Source organism: Puma concolor, chromosome B3, assembly GCF_028749965.1.
Source record: "Puma concolor isolate L17-30 chromosome B3, mPumCon1.1.hap2, whole genome shotgun sequence".
Lineage (NCBI taxonomy): Eukaryota > Metazoa > Chordata > Mammalia > Carnivora > Felidae > Puma > Puma concolor.
Genome location: NC_141672.1, coordinates 7,958,722 through 7,970,104, shown reverse-complemented (window position 1 = coordinate 7,970,104; position 11,383 = coordinate 7,958,722). Strand labels below are relative to the sequence as shown.

At 50.0% G+C, this 11,383-nt stretch overlaps 1 long non-coding RNA gene across 1 annotated transcript; it reads left to right on the top strand.

Annotated features, from left to right (window-relative positions):
* Window positions 1-460: 460 nt before the first annotated feature.
* Window positions 461-5,556, top strand: LOC147579724 (uncharacterized). Its single transcript, XR_015251799.1, has 2 exons — window positions 461-651; window positions 1,965-5,556. It is a non-coding gene; the product is annotated as an uncharacterized LOC147579724 (long non-coding RNA).
* Window positions 5,557-11,383: the final 5,827 nt, after the last annotated feature.

Genomic DNA, 11,383 nt, shown 5'->3' with positions numbered 1-11,383 from the left:
GGAAGGGTAAAATAACGAGAGGCAGGGAGGTGAATTAGGAGTTGGTTGCAGCAGGCAGAAAAGAGACAATGTTAGCCTCAAGCAAGGGAATGATGGAGAATGGTCTTGGATTGGAGAAGCTGAATAGATTTGAAAACTATTATATGCAAAGCATCCAAAAACCTTGTCATTTATTTTAAAATTTTTTTATGTTTTTTTAAATTTATTTTTGAGAGAGAGAGAGAGAGAGAGAGAGAGAGAGAGAGAGAGCAAGCAGGGGAGGGGCAGAGAGAGAGGGAGACACAGAATCCGAAGCAGGCTCCAGGCTCCAAGCTGTCAGCACAGAGCCCGACCCAGGGCTCGAATCCATGAACCGTGAGATCATGACTTGAGCTGAAGACAGGCGCTTAACCGACTGAGCCACCCAGACACCCCTTGTCATTTATTTTTAATGTTTATTTATTTATTTTGAGACAGAGCGTGAGAAAGCAGGGAAAGTGCAGAGAGAGGGAGAGAGAGAGAATCCCAAGCAGGCTCCGCGCTGTCAGCACAGAGCCCCACGCAGAGCTTGAACCCAGGAACCGCAACATCATGACGTGAGCTGAAACCAAGAGTTGGATGCTCAACTGACTGAGCCATCCAGGCGCCCCGGAAAAAGTGTTGCTTAATAAGGTGGGGCGAGGTGTTCAGGGGGGAATCAAATGGATGTGGAGATTGTGGTGATGCCACTAATGAGGGAGCATTGGAATGGAATAAGGGTTTAGAGGTGTGTAGAGAGACGAAAATAAAATCGGTTTGAAGCTTTGAGTTTGAGGGCTCTGTGCAATAGTCAAGTCTCCATACAGCCATCGCATCCAGGGATGGAAAGTTCCGGGATACGGGTCGAGGCAGGACTGGAGCTGCAGCTTTGGGACGTATCAGCATCTGATGCCAGGGGAGCAGAGGGAATACCCAAGACACAATGTAAAGAGTTATTATTCTGATCATTTGAAAATGCCATATGGCCAGCCTTGAGGCATATCAACAACTAATGACTAAGTGGAGAAAGACGGTCCTGGAAAGGAGACTGAGGAGAACATTTGGAGACCCAAGATGTTAAACCGATGCCCAGTGGCATAGGCGCTGAGACGCTACTATGGGTCAGGCTTTGTTGATACAGAGATGAGTAAAACCAGCTTAGATGATCGGCCTGCCCGGAGAACACAGGAAGACTTCTGAGAAGAAGTGGCGTTCAGGTTGTGTCTTGAAGGCCGAACAGGAATTTTCTGGGAAAAGGGATGTCGCAGGAGTCGAGAGGGACAGAACGTGCAGTCAGAGAATTGTGGCCCAGCGTGACATGCTTGAAGGACGAGAGGCAGCTGTGTGCTGCACGTCCAAAAAGTTTGTGGTGAAGGGGTGTCCAAGAGGCTAGAGAACACATGGGTCATTGAAGCAGGAGCCTGTGCCAAGAGGTTTGAGTTTTTCCTTGCTAAAGACGGGGGCCCTTACAAGTTTATAAGACGATAAGGAACATGTATTACCTCGGTCTGGAATCATGTGCTTAGTAATGGCCCTGAAAACTAACGACCTGTGTAGAAAAGAGACTTTTGGGGAAAGAGAATCAATAGACCTCGGATGGCAACTGAAGATGCAGGGCTGAGGCCTACCTGGAACTGGGGTCACCCGTTATGTCTTGATGCATGTCTTGGACATGTGGGTAGAAGATTCTGCTTTTATAGGGAGACAGGGTTGGGGGCGGGTTTTATAGGCGGGCAAGGAAGAGTTCACTTAGGGTACACTTAATTCGGACAGTCCCCTTGCACTAGCTTATTTCCATTAAAACAAACAAACACAACCCCCTGGGAAGTAGTATTGACTAGATGGCAGGGATTGAGAGGAGATACAGGGATAATCAAATCTCCGTGGAAATTCTATTTGACTCCCCACCGTTGGGTAAGAGACTCCACACCATGGCCAATCACATGTCGGCTTTATCTCCATTTCAGGGTCTTTGGAAAGGAGGGCAACTGCCTTCTACCGAATATCTCCTGTGTTCTAGGAGCTTTACCCGTGCGATCCGTCGGCGTTAACATCGACACTATGAAGTTACCCTCAGAAAGGTCAGTGGGTGGGCAGAGGGAGTCTGTGGTGTGCATTACCAGCCTGACAGTTTCCGCCGCCCTTGGTGAAGACCCCACGCAGGTGGCTGGTGCGACTGTGCTCTGATTACCTTTAATTCTTATTAGTGAAGAAACACCTCTCCTTCTAGGATCCCCTGTAAAAACCTGGGGGAGAAGTAGCCATTGAGAGGGGCCATGGACGTGCCACCTCCCCCTCCCGCCATATTTGCTGAGTACCTCCTGGGCGACAGATAGCAGGTGGCATCCTTCTCTTCATTCTCAAGCTGACAAGGCAGTGATGCCCTTATGTTACGGATAAGAAAATGAGGCTCATAGATGACATTTTCCAAGGTCACATCTCAATCTGGGTCTCCACAGCAGTGGGTGTAGACTTCATGTTTGTCTCCTCCATTACACCTTGAACGATCGATAGGAAGAAGCAGCCTTTCACCTCCGGATCCCCAGGGCTCGCCGGAGTCAGTGCAGGGACCCCGACAACGTGCTCCCAGCCACACACACAAGCAACAAGAGGCAACTTTTGTCAGACACATTATTGGGCCCTGGGCTGCCAATAACTTTTGTACAGTCTTCTCCCCCCCGGATTTTGGGTGGTGTCCACTGTTTAACTTTAACTGTGTCTTCCTTGCAAAGAAGGTGGTATTATCACCCCCGTTTTTGCAAACGTAGAGACCGGGAGTCCAAGAGTTAACAGGCCTGCCTCAGTTCACAGGGCTCGCTAAGGGGCAGACAGGGAATTGAACCCACAACTTCTGATCTGTAACCGTAAGCCATGTACACATGTTTCATGCTGTTACCAAGATGAATAGGACCCCGTCTGCACCTTCAGCAGGCTCTGTTCTCAGAGAGGTGATCTCAGAAGATGACCTGAGGGATATGCGCACCTCTTTCTGTTGCTCGTGGTGTGTCTGCAATGGCCAAAGAGTCTGCACTTTTACATGAGTCAACTCCTTGCTTGGGGGAAGAAAACCAGTAGGTATGAGAAATCGGTTAAGTCATCAAGAGGCTGACTGCTTCTTTTATGGTCAATGGTTTCGAGCCTGTTTGTTTATGTATATTTTTTTCACCATCTCAGTAAAAATAAAAAAGAAGAAGAAGAAGCTGGGGATCTTCAGGGATGGTCCTGAAGATCCTTCCTCGGTGTGATATCTTGGACAGGGACCCAGCGTGCTATCGCCAGCAGGGGGTAGGTAGGAATGAAGCGGTAAAAAATGCCAGTGTGGATCATTGCCATAATTACTTTCTGGAAACAACAAATTTAATTCCCAGTAAAATGCCATGAGAATTTGCCAGGTCCTCTGATGGGGAAAATAAAATGCCCTTCCTAGAAATTTCTCATGCTCTGTGGTTTCTAGAGAGATTCCAAAGACTGCAGACAAAGATAATGTGGTGATATGGTTTTGGAACCTATGTGAATTTCCCTGCTTCATCACGTGCCCGTGAACTCTTCTTAAACAGACGACAGACTGCTAAGCCCGTGCTGGATTTTTCCTCTAATTCCTTTGAGAACAATGCCTGTAGGGTCACTCATCCTGGGCTTAGGTCTGTCACTTCTCTAAGGTCACAAAGGCCTGATTATGTTGTCTCTAAAATGGGGCTACTCTTAGGACTTTCCTCATAGGTTTGTCGGGAGATTTATATCCGTCGCTCCAGGTTAAGCACTCAGCCTTGTGTCTGGTCCACGAAAGGTTAGCAGCGATTGTGATTGTAAACATACACGGTTTCTCTTCTGCTTTAAGTGGGTGTCTTGGCACTGAGCTGTTTTCCTTAAATGACTCTTCGTTTTTCCGTACTGAATCGATTGACTTGCTGTGAGTCGAGAATACTTTCCAAAGGCTCTTATGTGTACCCACAAAGCCCAGCGATGGCTCGAGAGTATTTTCTACCACTGGTTAAATGCCCATGGCCCTGAACTTTGTGGGGACGGGATCGGCAAGATGGGCGAGGGGGTGTTGAAGTGTCCGGCGAGAAGACTCAACTCCTTTCTTGTGATAATTGAAATCATTTCAATTCATTTCCTCCTTGGTTGGACAGAAATATGTTTTCAACAGTGAACAAATCTTGAGGGAATCCATTGACCTGAGCAGTCATATAATGCATGAAGTTAATGGACAAAAGTGATATTCATCTTCCGTTTATAATAGCATTTTCTTCCGCGGCACCTAAACTTAGGGGCAGCCGGGGATGCTATCAGAGCAGCGACGGTGCCACAGGCGGATGTATGACCTTTGTTGTATCTAACAATTATTGGATCTATGGTGAAATAAAATAAAAACCAACACAAGTTTTGACACTAAGATAATAAATTATAAATTATGGAAGTCTACGCCACCGAGGATCTTGTAAACAACAGGCTGGTCTCTTAGCAACAGACCAAGGAGAGAGCAGGTTGTTGATCGGAATGGAGCAGACGAGAGTGTTTTGCGGTGATTGCTATGGAGGACCAGGGACAACATTTTAACACCTGCCTGAGGCCTCTTCTCTGCCCAGCCCTTCTTTCTCCAGCGGCCAGCCCGGGCCACGGGCCAAAAGGTGTCCCACGACTTAGGAGCCTCCTCACCCACAACCCACGTGCCCGGCTCCACATAGAGGACAAAGGAAATGCAGGCGGTGGGAGTCAGGGGTGGGGTGAGGCTACCCCCCTGCACACGCCAGAATTAGACAGGGGGAGAGGGAATCGGTAAATGCATCCTCATTTGGCGTTGTCTGAAATTATAACTCTAAACGGGGGACTCCTTTTTTTCCCCCTGCCCCCAGCTCCCTTTGGCTTTCAAAATCTCACTTAGGGTGGTTGTCATGAAGGAATTTAGACAAGACTTTGACAATGTGCCAAAATGGTTTATTTTTAAATGTTGTTCCCGAAAGCACGGGAATATTCAGTTGGAGCAAATGTTGCCTGAAAGAGTAGAGGGGCTGTGGTCGCACAGATATTGTGGGGAGGGGGGGAGTTTAAGGTTTGTAGACTTTAATTAACGCAGGCAGTGGGGCTGGAGGACCCGGTGGCCTGGAAGCATTTTTAAACGTGTGTGTGTGTGTGTGTGTGTGTGTGTGTGTGTGCGCGCGAGTGTGTGTGTGTGTGTGTGTCTCAATCGCAGGATATTTTCAGGGCTGGGGTGGAGAGAGAGGTTTTCTTTAATTAATTAGCTGTTTACCTTGACTGTCTTCCCTCAGTGGTTTAGACAGTCACCTGCCCACATGTTAGGAATGAGCCTCTTGGAGTGGAATTTTCCTAGAAAAACCCTAGGATTCTTTGCAGTAGCAAATGACCTCTCACTCTGTGATGGAAACCGTGCGTCCTGTGGAATCCCAACCACTAGGCGAGTGCCGTGCAATGCCGACTTTGGACGTTAAGCAACTATCAGCCTCCTAATTGTACGTGGGCCAAACGACCTGCATCACCCTCCATAGCACTGACTTTATGCATCTTATTGTCTCATAATAAAGGCGGCTGGCTAAATTATGACGACTTTGGATTTATTTGGCATGTCACTTTAAACTTTTCATATGTCTAAATTTGCCATTCGCAAAGGAAGAAAATTCTCTGCCATTCCCCAGGGTCTCATTTTTTTTTTTCCAGGCTCCTCTGATATCCTGAGAGGTGGCTCACTGACTTCCGAAGTGATTAGCTCCCATCCAGAGATTTTAGAATGTATTTGTGCTTCGAAGCTGTCTGCCAGGATGAAATTCTATCAGGGGTGGTGCCCCGGCCCCGTGGGGTGAGGGCTCTGGCTTTGTAAGACGCCCGTGGAGGCCACCTGGGTATGAACCACTTCACGTATGTGTCTCTCGTGCCCACAGCAGCGACTGTAGTAAAGGCCCCATTACCCGATTCTGCAGGTGGGGCAATGTCGACTAATTTTTCCTAAGCTCTTTGCTGGAGCCCAGATTCCATTCCAGGATGGAGTGAGTTCACAGTTCATGTTCTCTTTACACAGTGGCCTATACCCTAGGGACAGATCATTGCCAGGTGCCCTACACCAGACAGTCTTGCTTTTTCTTCTTCTTTTTTTTTTAATTACCGAAGAAATACATCATCATACGTGACCATGGAAAATCGACAACACCCAACGATATAAGATTAAATGATGAAAGCTTCCTTCATCCTGTACTTGCCCGACCCCCCAACATATCACCCCCTAAATATCTTAGCAGATCTTTCTTCACCTGGATTTTCATTCTCTCCAGGGGATTGTTTCTGTACAGAAAGAGTAAGCCCTTTTCCTCTTGAATGTTTCCGTAGCTGATGCACTTTGAGGAAATCCAAACTTGTCTGCATCTTGGACGTGCTTTTGTTTAACTTAGCTTTCGACATATTGAGGAGAACACAGAGATCTCTGAGTCTCCCCCAGCATCCTGACTCGAGATCCCCAAGCCCACCCACCTCAAATGCATGAGCGTTGGAGTCTCAATTCATAGCTGGGCATATAAGCAGTCCTAGCAAGTTCTGATCTTCCAGAATGAATTCTCCCCTTTCCCGGTTGGATCGGAAACCTGCATCGTCACAAGCTTCCCCGAGTGATGTGTGTGCACGCTAGGGTCTGGGAAAGCCTGTGCTAGACTCTGCCTCTGCGGAGAAAAGATCCAGAACCATTGACAAGGCATCAACAAAGCTCCGACTTACAATGGAGACTCCTGGACCCCAACAGAAATGCATCATTAGACAGCTGTCAGCACGGGCCCTAGCTGCCGAGTGGAAGCTGAAGACCGTTTCTCCTGCGGAAGAGGCCTGATTTCAACTACATGACAGCGAAGGCTGTTGGGACAATTTCCCACCTAGAGCTTTGGAGCCCTGAAGCACCTCCGAGGTGGCCTGGCGACGGCCCCTCCCGGCACTGGGGAGGCGCTGGGCCCGAGGCAGGCCGCTGGTGAAACCCGGGCCGGGGACGGCGGGGGCCCCGGTTCTGCCCAGCACCTTGCCCCATGCAAGCTCAAGTTCACGCAGCACCTCCCGGCACCGGCCCCACAATGCAGCGCTCAGGCTGGCGTTAGTTCAGCCGAACACTAAGCGCTTGGCTCCGTTTCAACACGGCTGCCAAGATTTGGCAAGCGGAGAGTTGCAGAGAAGCAGCAGGCTGCTAAACCCTTTCACATTTTTAATTAGATCCACACACCCATGTCTTTGAGCTATCATAAATATACAGATGACATCGAGAGTATTATTCGGGGTTAGAAAAGGGGGGGGGTAGCAAACTGTATACAATGGTCTATCTTCCCTTCTTAGGATGATTCACCTCTTGTCATTCGGGGGGCTGATGGCAAAGAGAGGGGAGTGATGTTTGCTTCGGCAGAGCCGTGTGTCTGAGAGCAAATCCGGCCGGGATCTGGAAGGCTCGGGTCTCAGGCCGCCTGGCTGCCGGCCGGGGCTGCATGAACAGTCACCAGAAGAGGGCATTCTCGGTGGCTGCTGGGCCTCCCGCAGCCGGAGCGTGTCTGAAGACTGGTTGCTAGAGCCACGGCCACCCCCTTCTCCCGGTGACAGCCTTGCCGTCCCACAGAGCCACGGGGATGGCTCCTTGGCCCTAGAAAGGAGGCACTCCTACACTCGACATTGCTTTTAATACTTGGTCCCTTTATTGCCCCTGGTTTGTCTCCTGGCACCCTTCACTGTAAAATAATTACTCCTGCTCCGCATTTTTTTTTTTTTTCTCCTAAACCTCCTGCCACAACAAACACGCTCCGCTCCTCGTGCTCGGAGCCACCCTCCCCGCCGCACTCGGCTGCCAGGCGAGTCTGCAGTGGGTGAGGGATGGTGAACGTGGAACCCGAGTCCCACGGTCCTGGCTCCAGCCTGACTCTGCCGCGTGGGCTCGGACGCAGGGCTTCAGAGACTTTCACTTGGGTTCCCTCGCGTGCGTGGTCCCCAGCCAGCCCTGACCTCACAGACCGCATGTGACGTCACACGCCTGATGGTTACCGCCGTGAGGAGTACGCACGCCGCGAACACGCGTCTTTCTGAGGGTCTGTGGACCACAAGAGCTCTGATGTTCGCTGTTCACAGAACCCCTGGGCCGTGTCCTGTGGCCCCTCCGTTTGGTGACCGAGACCCCTCTGCTTCTCAACCAGCTCCAGCTCGATGAACTCGCTGCGGGCTGCAGGCGATCACGGTGTGACCCGGGCCTCTCACTGGTGCGTGTGTCCTCAATTTTAAAGACACGTAAAGAAGGAAATGAAACACTTGACATGCCAAGAAAGGAGTGTCTCTCGCGGTCCCATCTGAGAACACAAAGTTTATGAATAGAAGCATCACAAGCAAGAAACACTGAGACATCACAGGCGCAGGCACGCTGGCCTCGTCTGTTTATCACGGACTCTGCACCCCATCCAGGCCCTTCTCCAGAAGACCGGAGCCTGCCGTGGGCATCTGGCAGCCTTGGGTCCTCTCCCTCGCCCTTCTTTGACTTCTTTGGTCCCGTACGGCTTGAAATTAGACTGTATTGTCCTTTGTGCTTTTTCTGCCAGACCGAGGGGGCTGACCAGGTCCAATAACATGGGCTGCAGATAATGCTGGGCCCAAAGTGTGCTTTTCAGCAGATGCCAACATCGAGGCGGACGGTGCCTGGCCGGCCTTGGCATTCTCATCTTCCCCTCCATCGCCTCCCCTGGGTGACCGGTGATCCTGCCACTGGCGTATGGCATCGAACCCAGGTTGGACCCTAGGTATCTCCAAGGTCTCAGGGAGGCTCCGATGCAGGGGGGGGGGGGGGGGGAGAATACCAGTGCTCATTATTAGTTATTTACAGAAGAAGAAACCGCTTATCTCCACAAGAGTGAAATGCATAGAATCTGGATAACACTCTTTCTAGAGCAAAAGATGTCAGGCTGAAGTCAATCTTGGCTCCTCGGATGTTGCTGGCTGCCACCCGTGTGTCAGTCACCCCCTCCCCCCACCATGAGTTGAGGACACTGGGACACATCGACCCTTCCCATGCCTTTTGTGGCATGGGGAGGGTGGGAGCAAGAATGAATACATGCATTTAATGTTTCTGTTTTTTAAAATTTTTTAAATGTGTATTCATTTTTGAGAGACAGAGAAAGAGGGAAAGAGAGAGAGAGAGAGAGCAGGGAAGGGGCGGAGAGAGAGGGAGACACAATCAGGTTCCAGGCTCTGAGCTGTCAGCACAGAGCCCAACACGGGGCTCACACTCATGGACCACGAGATCATGACCTGAGCTGAAGTCGGAAGTTTCACCGACTGAGCCACCCAGGCACCCCCATTATTTTTAAAGTGAACTCTATGCCCAACGTGGGCTCAAACTCACAACCTGAGATCAAGGGTTGTATGCTCTACCGACTGAGCCAGGCAGGTGCCCCCTGTGTTTAATGTTTTTAAGGCTATGTTAGTCTGTTCAGACTGCTGTAACAAAGTGCCGCCGGCTGGGTGGCTTACGTGACAGAAATTTATTTTTTAACTGTTGTGGAGTCTACAAGGTCGAGAGCAGGGTTCTGGCTGATTCGGTTTCTGTTGAGAGCTCTCTTCTTGGCTTGTGGACAGCCAGCCACTCACTCTGTCCTCCCGTGTCCTTTCCTTGGGCACAAGCATGAGGAGGGAAAGAGAGAGACATCAAGAGGGAGAGACAGAAAGCGCTCTGGAGTTTCTTCTTGAAAGGACAGTGAGTCTAGAGGATCACGTCTCCACCTTTAGAGCCTTATATAACCTTAATTACTTCCTTAGAGGCCCATCTCCATTATAGCCGTGCTAGGCCTAGGCCGTCAACATGTGAATTTTGTGGGGACATGTACCTTGAGTCCATGATAAAACTATTTCAGGTGCTCTTGGAAGGACATGGGGTCACACTTAGATTATACTCTCACTCCAGCACTTACTAGCTGTGCGGTCTTACGCAAACCAACTAACCTCTCTGAGCCTTATTGTTCACATTTGGAAAACGGGGGTTAAAAAAGAATGCCTCCCCCAGAGTGTGATTACAAAGAATAGATGAGATGATGCATACAGGGCACCTGGCCCGGGGGGACACTCCAAATACGAAAGAGGCTATGGCAATTACTGATATTCTTATTTACCATCTGTATTATTATTATTTATCAATACCACCCACAGAGCCTGCCCCAAATGCTGGCTTGGAGTTTCGCATCACAAATGTTCTCTGTGGTGATGTTTGCGCCTCTTAGCCTTTATCACCAACGCTCCCTGGGGTCACCACTCCAAACAGGAGCTATAAGGGAATGTCACAGTGCCTTCCGTGGGATGCAGAGGAAATATCAGTGCTCCTTTCCAGGGCAGTGACTGTCCGTGTCTATAATCACTTTCGCGTTAGAGCATTTTGTATTACTTGTTGACAGCATTAACACAGTTACCACAGTCATGACCACTCTGTCTGAAACTCCTGCCTAAAGCAAATGTCCTGCAGGAAAATAAAAAGGAACATAACCATTTTTAGATGCGGAGTCTAAAGTTAAGGGATCCGAGATCCCACTGCCAAGCAGCGGCCGAGCTTGGGTCCAAGCAAAGAGCTGTGGAATCCCAGAGGCCGCACGCTCCAGGCTTCACAGGCCTGACTCCATCAGCAGTCACAACAACAACGCTGCAAAACCAAGCATCCCAGCTTAGTACTTACAACGCGGGGGCAGTTCTTCTCGGACTCGCCGGCCTCAGGCCCGCTGTGGTTGTGTTGAGCTGGACTTGCTTCATCTCAACGGCCAGGCTGCACACTGTGTGTTGGCTGTGTGTGGTTTCAGGCTGCATGTGGGATTCGTGTGCACTCAGCATATGCGTTTTTCTCTTGATCCCAGACCTGGAGGACTGGTGACCACCCCAGGCACATGGAGGCTCATCCAGAGAAGAGCAAGCACATCTAACGTGTCTGATTGCATCATGCCAACGGCATTCCAGTGGCTAAGCCAAGGCATGGCCAAGCCCAACATGGGAGAGAGAGGAAACTACGTGCACAGCAGTATGCGTGGGGTGGGGAAAGAGTGATATTTAGCTGAACGATCAAGCTAGTAAGACAGTGACAGACAGAAAAGGGACAACAGCAACACCTCGATTAGCAGCAAGGTTGCTCACCCTCTCTAAGGCCTTTCTAGTGGATTCCAGCCAGCCTCCATTCTGATTGGTTGAGTGTCAGTTCTGCTGGATCAGGGGCCAAGCTCTACAGACTCCAAAATACTCTGGCTATCACCCTTGATTATTAGTAGCCCAAATGCCGACTTCCCAGCACCTATGATCTCTAGCACCACTGAGCCCCCACTCTGAGCCCTCATCATTCTAGGAGCAGGGCCTCCCTTTTCTACAACAGTGAAGTGGACACAGGTTTCGGAGCCCAGGA